Genomic DNA, 19,501 nt, shown 5'->3' on the forward strand with positions numbered 1-19,501 from the left:
GGCTGGCGCGGGCGGGTAGGTGTGGGCGAAAGGGGCGGAGGGAGGGACGCGGCGGGCGCTGAGGCTCCGCTGGAGAGGGGAGGAAACCGCAACGTCACCAGAGCCCGAGGAGGCGAGGATGAGGAGGGGGAAACGGGGATCCCCTCCCCCGGTCGAACCCCGACCGCAGGCCCGCCCCGCTTTCTCCCGCTCCTCCTCTCCCGGGACTCGCCGCTCGCAGCTACGCCCGGCCTTCCCCGCCACCCGGCCCCATCTCCACCCTCACCGCTGCCCGCCAGGCCTCTTTGGCTGTAACTTGTTCTAGTTTCTTAGGAGTCAAACGCTTCGGGTTCGAGAATCTTACCCAAAGGAAAGGTAACTTTTAGAGGCCCAGGGGGAGGAGCTGATGCTTCCGCACAACTCTGGGAGAGGAAAGCGAGGAGAACGTTAAGAATCTTACTACCGGGGCTGGTACCCACTCCCGTCCGCCTCCTCCCGAATAGTTACTGCCTATTTTCTCCAGAATTCGGTTTTACTCTCCTCTCAAAGAGAAGTTAGTGGGAGAGGGTAGTACTTGGGGGGGGGGGTCACCTATACAGAAGTTCTGTTCTTTACTGTACCAACAAAATACACTAAATCCAACCGCATCGAACCCTGCAAACTGAACAGATTTTAATCAGAAGGTCAGGAGCAAAGCATTTAATGTAGGTAGCTAACAAGAGGAAATGTATCTCACGAGGTGGGGTGTGTGTGTGTGACAGAGAGAGAGAGATCCCTTTCCTCATGCAGTGCAGGTGGAGCATTTGCAACCTTGGTAGTCACAGCCTCTTGGAAAAGTGTCCTCCTGTTCTCCAGATGTCAGCCACTGTGTACAGACACACTCAGCCAGGTCTAACCAGGCCCCAAGGAGATGTCAGGTATGATCAGGGCCATCACCTCAGGTATAATTCCCCGCCTCCGTGTGTACATGTAATTAACCTACCAGACCTAGATTGTACAGAAGTGAAAGATTTGTAGGCTACTTACCCATCCATTAGAATGGGAGATATTTTACTGGGAGCAGTGCTTTTCTCCATTTGTGCTTCCTAGTGCTTTGAGTTCTGAAGGGTACCTCCATCCGATTCCCCAGTCCTCAGAGGTTCTCACTTCTATTTGGCCATATTATAAAAAAAGGTGGATGTCTCAGTTTATGCTTCTCTTTCAGAAATTGCATTTAAGAGGAACTCCTTACAAACAAGTCAAGAGGAAGTGGGACTATTAAATTTTTAAAATGTCGCTCAGGTAAACCACTAATTTGCATGAACTTCTTGATGCTTTAGGGAAGGCCTGTGGATGAGACAAGAGGGATCTGGAAATTGGAACTAAGTTTTGTTCAAATCCAAACTTTGCTTTTACTACTGTGAGCCTTGGAAAACTAACATTAGAGCCTCAGTTTCCTCGTCTATAGTGTAAAAATAATACGTTGGTTGAAAAATTGTAGAGAGGATACAATGAAAATAGCTAATGTTTTTTGAGAGTTTACTATACCATACCAGATGGTCACTGTGCTAAGGGATTTACATATACGAATTCAAGTACTAGAGAGAATAAATTGTGAAAGTGCCTAGCTGTACTATGTAATCCATAAGTGTTAATTTCCGTTTATCTTCTCAAATTTGAAAGAGACTTTAGAAAAAAACATCTGGTTTAATTTACTTATAATCTCTCATCAAATATCTAGTTCAGTGATTCTCCAACCTAGAATTTTAGAATCAGCAGGGGAGCTATAATAAATTCTTTCCAATGGGGACCCCCACACAGATCAACAAATCAAAATCTCTGGGGTTAGGGTCTAAGCATCAGCATCTGCATTTTAAAATCTGTCCCATATGATCACAAAGTGCAATCAGGATTGAGAATTCTTCAAAGGAGGCAGTACTCACTGCCATTTGCTCCCCTTTACCCCCACATCCTCCACAGTTTTACTTTTGAGCGACCTGTGAATTGGCCTCTGGATGACATTCACGTCATGCAAAGGGCCTCCCCATTGCAGTAAGTCTCAACGGATCTGCTGTTCTGCTGTCTGGATCTACAGAATACACCTAGTCTTGATTCCACAGGAGAATACTTCAATTTACCTGAGTACATATTAAATTCATCAGCTTTTCTTCATCCATTAGGAAAGCCTTCAGTAGGAGATTTACTTTGCCAACAGCTCTCTCAAACCCTGATTCTAAGAATTGAATTTAAGGTTTCACCCAAGTGACAAAGTAGAAAGATGTTTAATGGCTTTGTAATTACTGTATTTCCCTAAGTATATCCTTGGAGCTTTTATGGCAGCAATATTACCCAGTTGACTCCTATATTACAATCTACTAAATAAAATCTTAAAATGTTAAAAGTTAAATTGGAGAATCACTGAACTAGACAGCTACACTCAATGCAGTGTTCAGCACTTAACCTGTGATTCTACTGAATTTTATTGTGTTAAATTAGGCCATTTAGCTTGTTGACATGTTGGGTATCATTGATATAACTCAATTTCATGACCTCTGTAAATCCAGTCTGTATGCCATGTCATCATTTAAGTTCTCATTCTCAGGTACCTTCCTCTGCCAGCTGACACTGGATTTAAATGCTACTGATGAAATTCTTATCAATTGAGGACCCACATGTTACCTTGTCCTGTTTTTGTCTGTTGTCCTAGGGTAGCAGCTGGTGTACATGGGTGCATGGCACTTTTGTAGGAATTAGAAAAGGGTACCCCTACTGTCACCTTAGCTGAAGGATTAAAAAAAAGTGGCCCCTTACTCCTAGATGCAGCCCCAAACAGACAGCACAGGAGCTTTGTCTATTGGATATCTTTGCTGTACTGTAATATTGTCAAAAAAAGGAAATGACTACTTAGTGAATTCTGGTTCATGTTTGCAAATTTGTGCCTGCCTTTTCAAGTACCCAGATGTCATTCTAATAATAGGTTATTTTGCTCAGTATCTGTGAAAAGTTTCTTGCCTTGGTTTCAGACTAAGGCAAGAACTGGAACTCCATTTGTCCACCTCCGGTTTTTTAGTGTTCATCTCCCTCTATGCTGATTCTAGCTGAGAGTCCTTACTGGTAAACCCTCCTTGCTGAGATGGAAATTTACTAGGCAAGAAGAAGTTAAGCTTTAGACAGGTAGGACATATTTTCTTACAAGTTTCTTCACCTATCTTTTCAGTTAACTCTTTGAAAGTTTATTTTATCCCTTACATTTAATGGTTTGCCTTTACATAATAGAGAAGACAAAAAAAGGAATTAGTTTTGTTTAGTCATTGATTTATCTTAAGCAGAGGCATCCCTTCCATGTTCTTCTCGTCTGAACAAAATGAAATGTATTTGTTGTTGTTGTTGTCCTTAGTTTTTTTTGGCTTTACCCTAAAATAACAGACTAACAATATTATAGTGCTGTTACAGGTATGTGGTTTCTGTTCTCCCCTTGAGTTTAATTTATTAAACTAAATTTTAATCTGCCTTTTAGGTTTTACCAACCAGTCAGCTGGTCCATGACTGTGCATCTGCTTCCATCCTTAAAATGCTTTTTTTTTTTTTCCTTTCTCAGGCCAAAATTATTCTATTTGTAAAACTGCCTTGCCCTGCACCTATAGATTCTCCCATCTTCAGATCACAGAAGAAATAAGATCATTTTGGTTTGCTTAAGCCATACTGCCATGTACTTGTACTTACTGACTCAGTGATAATCTCCTGAGCTTTCCCTTCCATTTCTGAGCGTTCAGCCCTGGCCAGGCATTCTCCAGAGGCTTCTCCAAGGTTCCTTGCTTAGGCCTGCCTCCCTGCCTTTCTCAGCAGTAACATGCTCTTCTCCATTACCAAGACTGCTCTGCTGCAGCTGCTTCATCTCCAGATGACTCAAGCTTCCTGGGTTTAGTTTTCGTCTTTAAAACAAAATGAAACATTTACCTACATTCTTAATCATAATTCAGTTCCATCTCAACTGTGAGTCACAATTTGAGATTTCTTCTGCAGGTACATACTTCCTGGCCTTGCAGTCTTCTAATAGGTCATGAAATAGACCAGGCACAGTCACATGTGTCTCCTTTTACCCTCACAGGCACTGACTGGTGAGGAAACAGAGGCTCTGAACCTTAAAGTGAATTTCCCAAGCCATAAATGGTTCAGACCACATATGATTATGTTTTCTTATATAAAACATAGGATCCTTCCACTAAACCACTTGGCATAGACTAACTTTTTGCATCTAAAGCCTCATTTGCAGTTTGAGTATCCTGGCCTCAGTTGAAAGCTATTCGCCACTCATTGACAAGCGACTTTTGAAATGGATGAGTTTATATCACCTCTTATAAACTATCCAAGGTGTCCCAAACGCCTTCCAAAATATCATATTGTTCTCTGAAATTGCAAAAGTTATTATTGGTATTTGCTACATGAATGAATGAAATTAGATGTTATTCTTTTCCTCAGATTTACTGAATAGACCAAAAGGAGTGATCATTTAATATTATAGGCTCCTTCATGGTAGAGACTCTCTTCTTCATTTCTATAGCCATTCCTTATATTTCCCGGCAGAGGGCATCTTTATTAAATTAGAATTCAGTTTTCAGATTGTGGTTGTGTCCCAGTCTAGATACAACGGTGGATAATATAATGTGTTCATCAAATAAGAGCATGGACTTTGAAGTTGAACAAAACAAGCCTGAAATCTAGATTCTCTGTCACTAATTGTGTGACCTTAGGCAGGCGAGTCATTTAATATCTTTGAGTTCTACCTTTTCATCAGTAGGATTTTGATATGTATACTTTTTCATACAGTTTCTGGAAGGAGCAAATAAAATGTTGTATATAAAATACCGCCCAATAATGAGAACTCAATAAATAGGTGTTTATTGTCATAACTTAGAATAGTTCTGGGGGCTGTCAGTGAGAGCCTTTGGAATCAGTCTCGTGTGGACTGGAACATGCCTGGGCATTTTTCAGGCAGGATCTGAACCAATTAAGGTGAATGATAACCCTATCTCTCACAACCCTGCTAAAAGTAAAACTGAGGTCATGCCAGCTTTTGCAATAGTTTGGAAACCAAGCCTTTTATGCCCTTCAGGAGGAGATAAGGATTGTCCTGGCAATATTCTATAATAGTAATTCTAACCCCTGGCTGCATATTAGCATCACTTGGGAGAAACAAAAACACACCATGCCCAGACACACTCTCAGAATTCTGATTTAATTCCTTCTGTGATGAAGTCCAGGCACCCTATATGCTTTTAAAGGTACCAGATAGTTCCAATATGTAGCCAGAGTTAGAATGAATGCTACAAAGCAGTGATTCCCAAACTTTGCTGCACATTAGAACCATTTGGAGAGCTTTAAGAACTTCTGATGCCCCAGCTATAGTCTGTACCAGTCAAGTCAGAATGTCTCAGGTATTAAAAATTCTGTGATTCCAGTATACCAAAAGTTTGGGAACCACTATTTTATAGAGTTTTACTAAATAGACTGAGCACAGTGGCTCACACCTGTAATCCCAGCACCTTGGGAGCCAAGGTGGGCAGATTGCTGGAGCCCAGAAGTTCTGAGAGATCAGCCTGGACAACATGGCAAAATTCCATCTCTACTAAAAACACACAAAAAATTAGCCAGGCATGGTGGTGCGTGCCTGTAATCCCAGATACTCAGGAGGCTGAGGCATGAAAATTGCTTGAGCCAAGTGGTGGAGGTTGCAGTGAGTCAAGATCATACCACTGCACTCCAGCCTGGGCAACAAAAATGAAACTCGATGTCCGAAAAAAAAAAAAAAAAAAAAAGCATGTTTACTAAACAGGTACTTGAACCAAAGGGGGTATTAATTAGACTTAGAGAATGTGTTTATTTGCCACTATTGTTCTGGTTTGTTAATTATATAAAATATTGTGAAGATTGGTTTCTATTAACTCAAGCTCACTAATGTATTTCTTTCTAAATACTTTTGTTGGATATACAGTTTGGGAAAAATAGTATTTGATGTCAATACTGGCTGAACTAGTGAAGTTGACTTCATATTGTAGTTAATGTTTTGCTTCAAATTTCTGCTGCCTGAGTATTATAAATAGTGAATTCCAATAAAACATTTAATAGCCAGGCCATTCAGACTTTTTCTTCTGCTGATGAAATTACCTGTGTCAGGCAAAGAAAATCTTGGCTATTTTGCATCAATAGTATCTTTTAGATGGGAAATAGTTAACAGTTTGCTGATGTTAAACTTAAGTGTGTAGTCCAATGACATGTTTCTGTGATCCTTTCTCACCTAACTTTAAAGAATATACACTGGTTCTTTCCATGTTTTATTTCATTTTTTTGATTTTTTTAGTAGTGCCATTTTGAATTTACCATTTTTACTTATCTTGGCCAAATGTAAAACACTGCCATTTGTAAAAAATGTTAAAATAACAAAAATTTTAAAACCCCAAAACAGTTTAACAAACAAAAACACAGCGTTACTTAGAAGTACTTGTCATCTAAGTGAGAAAAGTAGAAGGAAACTTGGAATAATTATATTCTATCCGTTTCATTTTACAAAGAAATCAAGAGTAACATAGATAGGGATCATTACCAGTTTCTGCTGTTAATTAGTTAGAAGTGGAAGGAGAAGTCAATCCTCCCAATTCCTAGTCAGATTTTCTTTTTCTCACTTTTTTTGCTGAATCATTGGCCAAAAATGTACAACTAACTTCTCCTTTTGGGATTTGCATATTTCATATTAACTCTGAGAATATATGAAAAAAATGTAAAGATTCATTTCCTCCATTAACAAAATGTCAATGCCTCAGGAGAAATAAGGTTTATTTTTGGAGGAAATCAGGTGCCTACTCAGAATGTGCAGGGGATTGGCACCTTTCATTTAGCAGCGTTAAGCTGAATGTGTTATATTTTACTTATGATGTCATTTCTCCCCGATATATGGACAATGTAAGTTCATATCACTACATGCCTAAAATCACTGTCTAACTAAGTGCCTGTACTTGAGGTGAAATCTTCAATAAACTTTCACCCATCTTGAGTTATTTTCCCTCTCATTATAGCTGGGAATTAAGGTATTTAAAAGTTCTGATAAATTTTCATCTTGTTATTGCATGAATCAATTTTCTGAATTTTCTGTTATTATACAAGAAGGCTGATACTTGATAACAGTGCTTCTGTTCATGGTGGGCAGATTAATGTTGTGGTGTGAAGATCAGCTAAGTATCATACACACACACACGTGTATATATATAGATTTAAAATATCACTTTCTGATCAGTCATTAAACATGTGTCAAGTATCTGTCTATCTATCTATCATCTATACACACAAGCACACACATATATATGTATGTGTGTGTACATATATTTAAAAATCTCCCTTTCTGCTAAGTTACTAAACATGTGGCAAGAAAAAAGCAACTGTTACAAAGTAGAAATAGACATAGGATACAACAATCTTGGATTGTAATATAATGGAAAAGTTACTTCAAATGAACCTGCCTGAAATTGAAAATTTCAGTGTTGTCTGGGGGAAATGAATGGGTTAATTCTGGAAGTTAAAAGTTCTAGGTTCTAGGACTAAATATTTCACATATAAGCTGTTTGACCCTAGAAGAAATTCTTTCTGTTCTTACTGACCCTATAAATTTGGAAAAATCAGCAATAGCATAAACCATGATAACTTGGGCAAATCACTTAACTTCTTTTGAGTCTTAGTGTCCTTAGCTATAAATAGAAGAAGCCATCCTACTTCATTTGCTCTCAAGTGTGGTTATACTTTAGGATCATCCTAGAAACTTTGGGGGAAAAAATGATGCCATGTACTACCTCCAGACAAATTAAAATGAAATTTCTGTGGGATGTGGCCTAGGTTAGAAGTGCTCAAAAGTGTGGTCCTAAAAGCTCTCGTTCTTCCTCTAAAAAAAAAAAAAAGAAACTGAGGAACACATTAACTTAACTAAAAATTTAACTAGAGAAATTTAGCAGAAGGTTAAGTCAAGCAGAAAATAAAATCAGTAGACTTGATGATAGTTTATTGAAATTATTCAGTCAGAGGAGCCAAAAAATGAAAGAAAAAAGAAAAAAAAAAAAGTGTGGTCCATGAACCACTGCTATTAGCATCACTGATGCATTAGTCAGCCTGGGATGCCATAACAAAATACCATAGACTGGATGGCTAAAGCAATAGAAATTTATTTCTCACAGTGCTGAAGACTAGGAAGTTCAAGATCAGGGTGCTAGCCAATTCTGTCTCTGATGAGAGTTCTCTTGCTTGAGGCAGTAGCCTTTGTTCTCACATGACCTGCAAATGGAGAGAGGGTAATCCCTCTTTCTCCCTCTTCTGATAATGTTTCACCCTTATGATCTCATTTTACCTTTCTTTAGTCCTAAAAGCTCTATTACCAAATGTGGTCACATTGCGGGCTAGGGCTTATGCATGAATTTTGGGGAACAAAATTTACACTTGAGATCTTGAAAAATTTCAGACCGAGCCCAGATCTATTTAATTAGATTCTCTAGGGGTGAGGGCCAGAAATCCATGTTTTAACAAAGTCTGCAGGTGATTCTTATGTACATTTGAGTTGGAAGACCACTGGCCTAAGCCAATAATTCTTAACACTTAGACTGTATATTGGAATCACTTAGGGAATTTGTAAACGTTTGATACCTGAGGCCCTGTTGCAGAGATTCCAATTTACCTGTTGCAGGATGCTTAGTCTAAACAAGTTTTAAAGCTCTGAAAGTGAATCCAGTCTGAGAACCACTGGTGTAGAAGATCTCTGAGGTCTTTGTGGTCTAAAATGGTATAGATTTTAATACAATGACATACACAAAATATGTATGTAATACAATACATAGTCTAGATAATTTTCATCAGAAGGAAGGTGATAGAATAGCTCTATTTTGTAGCTTTTTGTTGTCAGTTCCTTTTCTTTAATCACTTGATGATATAATGCATTAAACAGGAACTTTGTGAGAAGTACTATTGTGATAGTGCATTTGCTAAATATAAGCTCCTTTATTCAGTAAAAATCAAGGATTTATTTGATGGTTAATGTGTTTCTACTGGATAAGACTAAGTAAGGGTTTGGAGTGCAGCCAGAGGCTTATGAGGCACACACACACACACACACACACACACACACACTTTTCCCCCCAGAGATGGGGTCTTGCTGTGTTGCCCAGGCTAGAGTACAGTGGCAGGATTGTAGCTCACTATAACCTGAAACTCCTGGGATCAAGTGTGGTTTTTCTCATCTCAGCCTCCTGAGTAGCTGGGACTGCAGATATGCACCATCACACCCAGCTCTCTTGAGATATTTTAACAGAATCTTACAAATTTTGAATCTAGGAATAATTCTGGAAAACAAACAATCTGATTATTTTGTAAATTACAAAAATTCATTAAGCCATAAAAACTAAGAAGTTATGGGTATTTATTAATATTAAAACTTCTATTCAGCCAGGTGCAGTGGCTCATGTTTCTAATCCCAGGACTTTGGGAGGCCAAGGCGGGTGGATCATGAGGCCAGGAGTCACCAGCTGAGCCAACATGGTGAAACCCTGCCTCTACTAAAAGTACAAAAATTAGCCAGGCGTGGTGGCAGCACCTGTAATCCCAGCTACTGGGGAGGCTGAGGCAGGAGAATCACTTGAACTCAGGAGGCAAAGGTTGTGGTAAGCCAAGATCACACATTGCACTCCACCCTGGGCGACAGAGCAAGACTCCATCTCAAAAAAAAAAAAAAAGAAAGTCAGTTATATATTTTTAAAATCTCTTTTGTTATCAGAATATAAATGGCCCTAAGATAAAAATTAGAGATGCCATTTTCCTCAAATTTTACAATAATAGTGGTAAAAAATGGCATCTTAAAAATGTATTCCAAATCATCAGAACTCTGACCAGTGAATTTAATATGTACATATTAAGTATCCATACTAATGTCACAAAGGGACTGAGAGAGTTAATACTAAATTGGTACATTCACTCAAATATTCATCCTCTATTGAAAGAGGGATAATGGTGTCACCTTTATTTACAAGTCTTTTAAAAACTAGCTTTTGAATATTTTTCCCATGTTTCAATAAGTAAAATTACCCAGAAGTTACTAATGAAATATTAAAATACATGTCAAGATGTGACTTTGTTTCCATATGCAGATGTAGAGAAATATTCTTTCCCTTTTTAATTTTTTTTAAAATTTTAAGTTCCAGAGTACATGTGCATGATGTGTTTTGTGACATAGGTAAATGTGTGCCATGGTGGTTTGCTGCACCTGTCAACCCATCACCTAGGTATTAAGCCCAGCATGCATTAGGTATTCTTCCTGGTGCTTTCCCTCCCCTGTCACCCACAGGCCTCATGTGTGTTGTTCCCCTCCCTGTGTCCATGTGTTCTTATTGTTCAGCTCCCACTTATAAGTGGGAACATGATGTTTGGTTTTCTGTTCTTGTGTTAGTTTGCTGAGGATAATGGCTTTATCCATGTCCCTCAAAGAACATGATCTCATTCCTTTTTATGGCTGAATAGTATTTCATGGTGTAATATTCCTTCTCTTTAAGCAAGTTTTTAAGTAAAACATAATTTTGTGGGGAATCATTTGAAAATAATGTTGCCATATGAACTGTGCTTTCTTTGGATGCTACTAAGAAAGACTATGGCTTAGCAAATTAACCTAAGAGATCTTGCCTCACAAGACAACAGATACCATTTTGTGAGTAAAATGAGCTACATCCACACTTAGAATCACAGATGAGCTGAGTTAACATATGCTTGAAAAGAAGAGGAAGTATTATAGATTCCCAATTTGTAATAATATTGCAAAGCCTATCTGTTTCCACTTAACCGCATCACCTGTCCTATACACTGTACTGAAATTAAATATCTGTATTATAGTTTTTATTCTGAGTGTGAAAGAATAATACTTTGTTTGTCCCTGATTTATCAGCTGTCATTCTCTGAAATTTAAACCTAGACAAGAAGCTTCTGAACTTTACTAATGTTAAAACAGTATTTGCTATATATAGGAAACACAAGCTATATAACGACAGTAGCTGAACTAAAATTATAAATAGAAGAGTATATTTAAATGTGATCATAGATGGTTGACAACAATTACTAAAATTCTTAAGACTTACTATTACCCCCCTTTTCTAATCTCTCTAGAATACAGTTAATAAAACAATAGGGTTTAGAAGGAGGAAGTTGTAAAAGATATCATATATGCAAACCTACAAATGCTTGTATAATAAGTGTTCTCCAGCATGAAATCATAAGAATTGTTATGCAGTCTAATAATCTATTTCTGATAAATCCCTTAAGGCAAATTTTCTTTAAACCTTTTCTTTAAACTAAAACCAATATGGGGAGGCAGATGATAAATAGGAAGACAGATGATAAAGATAGAGAAATATATATATATATTAACAAGGTTTCAGAAATCAATGTTTATATTTTTATTTTAGTCTATTTCATTAAAAAAGAAAGAAAATTTGATCAACAAAACAGATTTCAAGACCCACTGGTAGATTGCAACTGGAAGCTTAAAAGCATTGCACTGAGAGTATGTGGAGAGATACTGTTCATGTTTACTTCCAAAGTTTAAGGATATAGACCTCTAAGAATTATAAAACTGAAATAATGACTTCCTAACTCTTTCTAACCTACGTAAATCTGACTGAGAAACACAATGAAGCATCAAGAAGATGGCTTGATGCTTTAGCCAAACAAAAGGCAAAGTAAAGTCAATTTTGATTAAATTCAAATACCTCGTGGCATTTAGAGACATGCTCATATTAGCAGGATAAGGAAACAGTAGCTCTTCCAACAGGAAGATCATGTGTTTATGAGACACAACAAGAAATGCTGCAGTAAAGTTGTAAGGCACCAGAGGTTCCCGACAGCCTAGAAGCTATCAACTCATCAATGAAAAGGTCCATCTGGTTGATCAGGAGTCTTCAGTTCCTGCTACTGGGAAGGATACTTCCAAGAACTGCATTTTCAACTCTACACCTGGCATATTCTGTCACCACCTTGTCTTAGATTTTTATTAATTAAAGAGTAACTCTTCCCCTCAGCAAAGCTCCAATTATAAATAATTGTATGTCACTACTATTTACACCAATGTAGGCTATAATCTGCTATTACAGGTAGTATTGACATTGTATCTCTGAACATGACATTTTCATTTATTACTATTTACAAGTAATATCATTGCCCTAGATCTCTATCGCTATGATTGGAAACAGTCAGTAGCAGGAAAAAAACACCTACAAGTGATGTAGGAAAGAGAGTTATGATCAGAAATTTTTGTTGCATAGGATACTGGGCTTTGAAGACAGGCAGAGAAGATTTTTGTCTGCCTTCTTCCAGCAGCAAGGATTCAACTAGACAATAAAGGACTGAACTTGGAAAGTATTTTTGTGACCTGTTCTAAGAAATCATTAAACAATCAGATTTATTCACATATCCTTATTTGCCTGGGGGCATTTTAATTTATCAGTGACTTGGGTTAATTACTCCCTATAAATTCTACACTAGACAGCTCAGATTAAACCTGAGGAATTCAGAAGGAGATACATCAAAATGCAGCAGACATGGGCCAGGCACTTCTATGCATCTTCACTGACTGAAAAACACACACACGACAGTGCATGGATTTTAATATATTTTGGGGTGTATGTGCATGAATCTCAACAGGCTTGGAATCATCGGGAAAGTAAATCCCTGGAATGTATCCTTCAGAGCAACAAATATTTCTGTGGCAGGGGAAGTCGTCTCTAAATATTTTGGATGCTTCCAATAACACTATTTTCTTAAAGTTCTCACATATTCTATTAAAAGATGAGAAAGAAGAAAAACTATTTTCTGTCTTTAAAAAACCATTATATAAGCAAGGCTCTGCTGATGCCATGCAAAAAGATACCTTGTTTTTATGGCTAAAGGGCAGGAGCCAGGGAAGCGTTCCTTACCCATCAACAATTGATCCTTCTAACTAGCACTGGAGAAGGCAAGAGAAGGAACATTGTTCTCTGGATGCCAGAGAAAACCAGAATACTAGTAAACATGGGGGTGGAAAAAACATTATTAGTGCATGTCACACCACTCAATTAAGTAGAATTTATTTTTTGGAATCATGTTTTGGAAAGATACTAAGGGCTCACTAAAACCACAGCTTCATGTGGAGGCAAAACTAATAATGTGACATGGTGAAAAGAGGAGGCATCTGCTTAAGGGCATGACTATAATTCTATAGTAATGAATTTGGAAGCATTAGTTTTGTAGACAGAATCTGGTGAGCAGAGACTACAGCAGGGGCTGTGAGTGGTGAGGCTTTCTATGCCCCAGAATTATAGGAATCCTAAAACACTCGGTGTGGCTACTGCTACAAAAGATGGGCAGCATGGGAGGGAGAAGCTAGCACTGGATGGAAATCCAGCGTTAGGGGATTCAGGGACATCCTGGCTCTACCAACAACTCAGGTTACCAGAGTAAGTCACTTTAACACTGGGGTACCTGTTTGCTCATTCACAAAGTGAGAGAATTGTATCACCTACAAGATTCCTTAAACTTTAGAATTTTCTGACTCAAAGTTCCTGAGCTATGGAACCTATCCCTTCTAGATCAAAATTGTCCAGTAGAAATATATTGTAAGCCACTTATGTAACTTTAAATGCTTTGTTGCCACATTAAAATATGTTTTTAAAAAGGCGAAATTAGGTCTTATCATACTTTTATGTCATCCAGTATGTCCAAAACATTGTCATTTCAGCGTAAGTCTTTGAAATCTTGACTAGCTATGCATACAAGTGGCCAATAGCCACATGTGGCTAGTGGCTACTGTCTACCATGTTAGATAGCAATGTTTAAATGACTTATGCATATAGTATGTGTGCCTTCATATATTTATGTGTGTATGTAAAAATGTATAGTGTGTTTTATGTATGTGAACGAATACAATGAAATTGACACTAATGTTAAGTTTGGAGTATTTCCATGGAAAGCACATTTCATTAAAAAGCCAATTACAAAATATATGAAACCTGCCACTATTTTATTATAAGAAGTAATGTAACCAAAAATGCAACTATAGCAAAAATTGAGGGAAAATAAACAGAAAATTACAATTTTTACAGAGATGTTATAAGAATGCAAGTAATTTTTTCATTTACATAATTGTGAATATGGATTCCATGTTTCTGCCCAGTGAGGTCTGTTTTCAGATTAGACACATTCTGAAGATAAATCATCTCACCAAAAGCTGGAAAATACTATCCTTTCCTTAGGTGGGAAGAGCAAGTTTCTTGAGCTCCTTCCCATTTTGACAGAGTTGTAACTGAAGTGCTTGTAAGGCCAGATCGTATGACGATTCCATGAACTTCCTGGTTCCCTTACTGTACAAATCCTCCACCCACTCTCCCTTAAAATAACTCATGCCTTTTGAGACAGCATGAGGGGGCGATGCTTTCTTAAACCAGAAAAAAGAACCTGACTCAAGAACAATGGCTGACCTCCAGAGCAGTTGTAAGGTCCACATGAGGTTACGTTGTCTAAGCTTCCAGTGGGACATAACACACAACAGGCTTTCAATAAATGTTATTTACTGTTCTCCAATCTCCTCAAAAAAATTTAAAGGGATTTTGATCATTACATTTATATAGTCTGGGTCAACATTTTCTTAACAGATCTCTAATCCTTGCCTCATATCTCAAGGACCTGAACTAATACTATTTTTTTCTTTAACAGAAAGACTATATTTCAGGAAATATTATAACCAAATATTTCTATAGATATACGTGTACATTTGGAAGCCATCTGAAGTATCGATTCTTGAAAGTGATGTCATATCACTCTTTAAAAATAGATAGGCATTGTAATACAGCATCTGAAGCCTGCTTACCTCTACTCTAAAATATTTTCTAAGAATCTCACCATATGATATAGGAGTATGTTTAGATTCATTATAAGGTATTTTACATTTAAAATAATTACCAAATTGTATTACATCAACCTTTAAAGGTTACAAAAAGCAAACATCTTTATAGACAAGCCCTCACCAAAGGAGAACAGTTATAACATAAGCTACATATCTGTCTGAATCCCCTTATGTCACAACAGCAAGTGTCCAGTGGTTAGAGCCAGTCAGATCTATGTTCAAATAACAGCTGCACAATGTATTTGTTCTATAGCCTTAGGCAAATTTACTTAGCCTCCCCAAATCTCAGTTTTCTGGGAATATCAATGCCCCATCTTTTGAGAGTATAAAGATGAGAGATAAAGAATGTAAAGTGCTGTGTTGGACACAATGCCAGGAAGAGTACATGCTCAATAGTAGCTAGTATTATTATGATTGAAACAAAGTTTATTTAAAGAAACTTACTGAGAAATGTTTATAAGATTTTCTGGAAATTAAGAGGTACTCATGAAGAAAGATATTTATTCCAAGTAACTGTCTATGACATACACAGATTTATTTGGAATACTAAAAAGGAAAATATCCCTAAATTTTCCACCCAATATTACCTAACACACACATGCACGATTCCATCATGACTATTCCCTCTTAGCAGTCTTTTCATTTTTCCAGAGCAAAAGTAGGACATAAAGTTCTTTCTCCTGAACCACAAGTTAGAGGTCATCATCAGTTCATTTGGAAAAATAACCATCAGTGTTTACACACACATAGACCCACACACACACAACACACATTTACTTGTATGTATATTTGAACTATAAATTAGTAAAGACCTAGACATCAATACTTAGCTAACATAAATGAATGAGGTAGTGGGGAAGCCCAACCACTTGTGTTGACCACAAAACTCATATCTCTCTCATACCCGGTTAAGAGACTGTTAAGTCCCTGATGGACTTGTCTGACAAACACATTCCACACTCACACAAATCATTCATTTTGGAGTAGAGAAAGAGAGAGAGGAAGGAGGAGGGGGGAAGGGGAAAAAAAGGAGGAAAGAAAGGAAGACTCTACGTGTGGGGCATGTACGTAGGATGGGCTAGCAATCTAGGTGAGTTTTGGAAAGTCTATTTTTTGCCCACCCAGAGCTTGCCCAGACTTGCTCTAAGGCTATGTTGCAAAATAGGTAATGATTTCTCTGCCAAGCATGTTATTGGAATGAGTGAAGTCCCAGACCTAACATTTTTTTTTTCTTGGCCATCTTACTTCTTCAACACAAACATCTGAGGCTGTGGTGGTTTTAAGTATGCTCCTCAGCATCCCAAAGTTCCTGTTTTTTATTTCTCAATTTCTTGATGTTTACTATCCAGTTCAAGAGCTACTGACCTCTGCCTCACCCAGCACTAATCCTGTCGATTTTAAGTCCTTATGCCTTTCAGAACCACTCTTCCAAGCACAGCTACCTCCATTCAGAGTCTGGAAATTAGGATCAATAACCTATGCAAATTCAGCACCATATTGAGAGATTCTTTTGGAGCAGGTATTTATCATCTGAGGAAGGCTTGTGTTTGGAGAACCCTTGTAATCAAAAGAAAAAATGGTTCTGACTAGTCATTTCAGTTGACTTGATCCTCAGACACAGGGACAGGATAAGTTAAGGTCTGAAAGGATTGGTTGTACCAAGGAGGCCATGAGTAGATAGATAATAGTTGATTAGCTCATACAAATATACGGAGAGGCACCACCGATTCAGAGTGGTGATTCTAAAAAAGTATAAACACCTAAAATCAAGAAATGTTATAGCTAGACATCTAATTTGTTGCTTTCATTTACATATTTACAGTCAGAATTGAGGCTCAGAGATATTAATTGACTTTTCCAAGGGTTTGAGCAGAGACTAAAATGAGCTTTGTTTACAGGCCAGTGTAATCAAGGAGTTTACGCAAATTAATAAAGATTTAATATCAGGACCTAAATGTCTCATAAACTGAAGAGTACCACTGTGGGACACAAGAACTGTGGTTACTAGAAAGGTGCATGATAAAATGTTAAAGATAACTCTCCAGGTTCTACTAAAATTGGGATGAATATTCCTTAAGGCCGTTATCACTATTCATAGCTCACCAGGGAGTTTTCTGATTATAAACTGAAATTCCTAAATTCTCTGAGTTTAGAAATGGAATACTCCGATGATAGAAAAGACTATTTTATTAGCAAAGACTGCTTATTTGAACTAAGTTGATAAAGTTGAGTTTCTAAAATCATTTACTGAGGACTCTGAATTCATGAAAAACAATCCAAGATGGTCAATATCCCTTTTTCTTTCTTTTTTCTCTTTGCAGAACATTATTAAACATCTCAGGATTATGTAGCTATTTTAGAATGAGGTAAAAATAAAGTTATTAATAAATAACAAACATTGCTATAATAGAATGGAATAGAATGTAGTTGTGATATATTTAGCCAATAAAAATATAATGCTATAATCAATTATAAAGATGGCTCCTAGAAATTTAAATGTTAATGTTACAACTTGTTAGCATATTTCTTAAATAAAAAAATGAAAGTTTTAAAATGTGAAGAAGTATCAAGTTCATTTTTTGTCTTCTATTATACTCAAAACAGACCCCTTCGTTTTCTCTCACAGGTAACAGCAAGGGTTACTCTGTTGCTGCCAAGAGAGCTCGATATGAGACGGCCAAACTGAGTCAGATGCCTGTTTTGTTAAAATAAGGGTTTCGAGACTGTAGATTCATGAGATGGGGATTCAGCAGAAGGAAAACATTCCCATCTCCATTATAGGAAGTTATAATGGTGTTGACTATTTGGAAGAAAAGAGAAAAAGAGACAAAGAAGCGATCTTGCTTAATCACAGCAAATGTTCTATTAAACATTATGTAAAAACAAACTACAATAGTAATAATATTAGTCAATTTGGGAGCTTTTTAACAAATGAACAAATATTTCTTTTTAAGACTATAAGTTCTATGTGAAATAATATAATACACAACAGAGACTAGAGTGTTTCATAAAACAGAAGGACTTTCAGGACTTTTTTTTTTTTTCCCCAAAAGGAAGATATGCCAGGAAAATCTTTATACAATTAAATGGTCTATGTTCGTCATGTCTAAAGGCATGGAAAACACCCAAAAGCTATTTTTTTTTTCTTACTTGGAGTCAGATTATTTAGTAGCATACATGTTTAGTGAATAGACTTGTATGGAACATAACTCATCTTTGAGAATATCATCATAGTGGTAAGGACTTGCCTGACCTTTAGAGAGCCATATACTTTCCTGTCTAAGGAATAGTCTTGAATAACAGAATTACCAAATGAGTACAAAACAATACCTGCCTGACTGGGTTTTTTGCTCCCTCAAAGAATAGGCAATTGTGTCAGTTGGCCTTTTTATGATTAATGGAGTAATCATGATCCTGTTTAATACATTTTCCTGAGATAATTTGGGTGGAACCTCATACTCCTGCAAATTCTAAATTTAATTTTCAGATTGGGTTACCCAGAATTCACTGGAGTAAGCTTTCCTGATATGAAAAGAAGAGATACAAGTTCTTTTCTCTGAAGAGTTATCATGTAATCATGCTTTTTAAAAAAGAATTTATTGCCACAGAAGTTAGAAGTAGATTTCCACTCTATGGGTAAGTAAGTCAGTCTTAGAATAATGTAGGCCCATACGCATTGTTCTTCATACTCTTCCTCAACCATATCATCTTGAGCAGTTTTTATTAAGGCATACGAAATGGGCTGATCACTTTTCAGTTTTCTTACTGTCCTAATCTCTTGAGAGACAAATCACTTTGGAATAGAAAAAAATCAAGGTATGAAATTTAAAAATGAAACTTAGATTTGGGCTAATTAGCCCCTTAAAATTACAGGGTCAGATTCCTAAATACTATAAAAGGGAGTAGTATATTTAGGTAAGTTTTTAAAAATACTATGCATGTATACATGAAACAGAATTAATATATCTGTGATTCTTTTAAAAGTAATAGGTCACCAACTATTGGTTATGGCCAAGTGAGGAGACAAATTCTCTCTGTAAAAAGCAACTATAAAGCTGGATAAAATTGACAAAAACAATCATTTTGGCACTCTGAAAAATGAATCAAAGCCATAAAACAACCTGAGAAGCATTTAGGCTTGAAAAACTGCTGAATATAAGAATAATGAAAATCTGTGGCATTCTAGCCTGTAGCTACTCACATATCCTCCCTCCCTTCTTCCTCACTTCTGTAAGGACAGAGGTTTTTTAGAAGCAGGCCAGGCGCTTCTCTGTCATGATAAATGAGAGCTCACTCAATCTGGAGTGATGAGAAACGACCACTCCCAGTGGCATTTTGGTCCAAGTGCTGATCTCTGAGGTGGGTAAACAGGGAAACCCAATGGCTCTCCTAGTCTGAAGCTGTAGTCACAGTTGGAGAATATTTCTGGCTGTCTATATTTCCTGGAAAAGGATTAGTTCACTCAATCCTGGCTACCCCTGGATTTGTTTGCATAAAAGAGAGGATAAGAAAAGGTCCAGTGGTAAGTAAAAGCTGGAGCTTGAAAGCACCTGAAATCTGAGTGAGCTCCCCTACCACATAGAGATCCTTTGGCAA

At 37.2% G+C, this 19,501-nt stretch overlaps 1 long non-coding RNA gene across 1 annotated transcript; it reads left to right on the plus strand.

Moving 5' to 3' along the window:
• The first annotated feature begins 198 nt into the window (after positions 1-198).
• Positions 199-18,233, plus strand: LOC116548927. Its single transcript, XR_004267632.1, has 3 exons — positions 199-354; positions 1,184-1,260; positions 17,532-18,233. It is a non-coding gene; the product is annotated as an uncharacterized LOC116548927 (long non-coding RNA).
• Positions 18,234-19,501: the final 1,268 nt, after the last annotated feature.

The sequence above is a fragment of the Sapajus apella genome, unplaced genomic scaffold (genome assembly GCF_009761245.1).
Source record: "Sapajus apella isolate SASKATOON/1434 unplaced genomic scaffold, GSC_monkey_1.0 scaffold6, whole genome shotgun sequence".
NCBI classification, from domain to species: domain Eukaryota; kingdom Metazoa; phylum Chordata; class Mammalia; order Primates; family Cebidae; genus Sapajus; species Sapajus apella.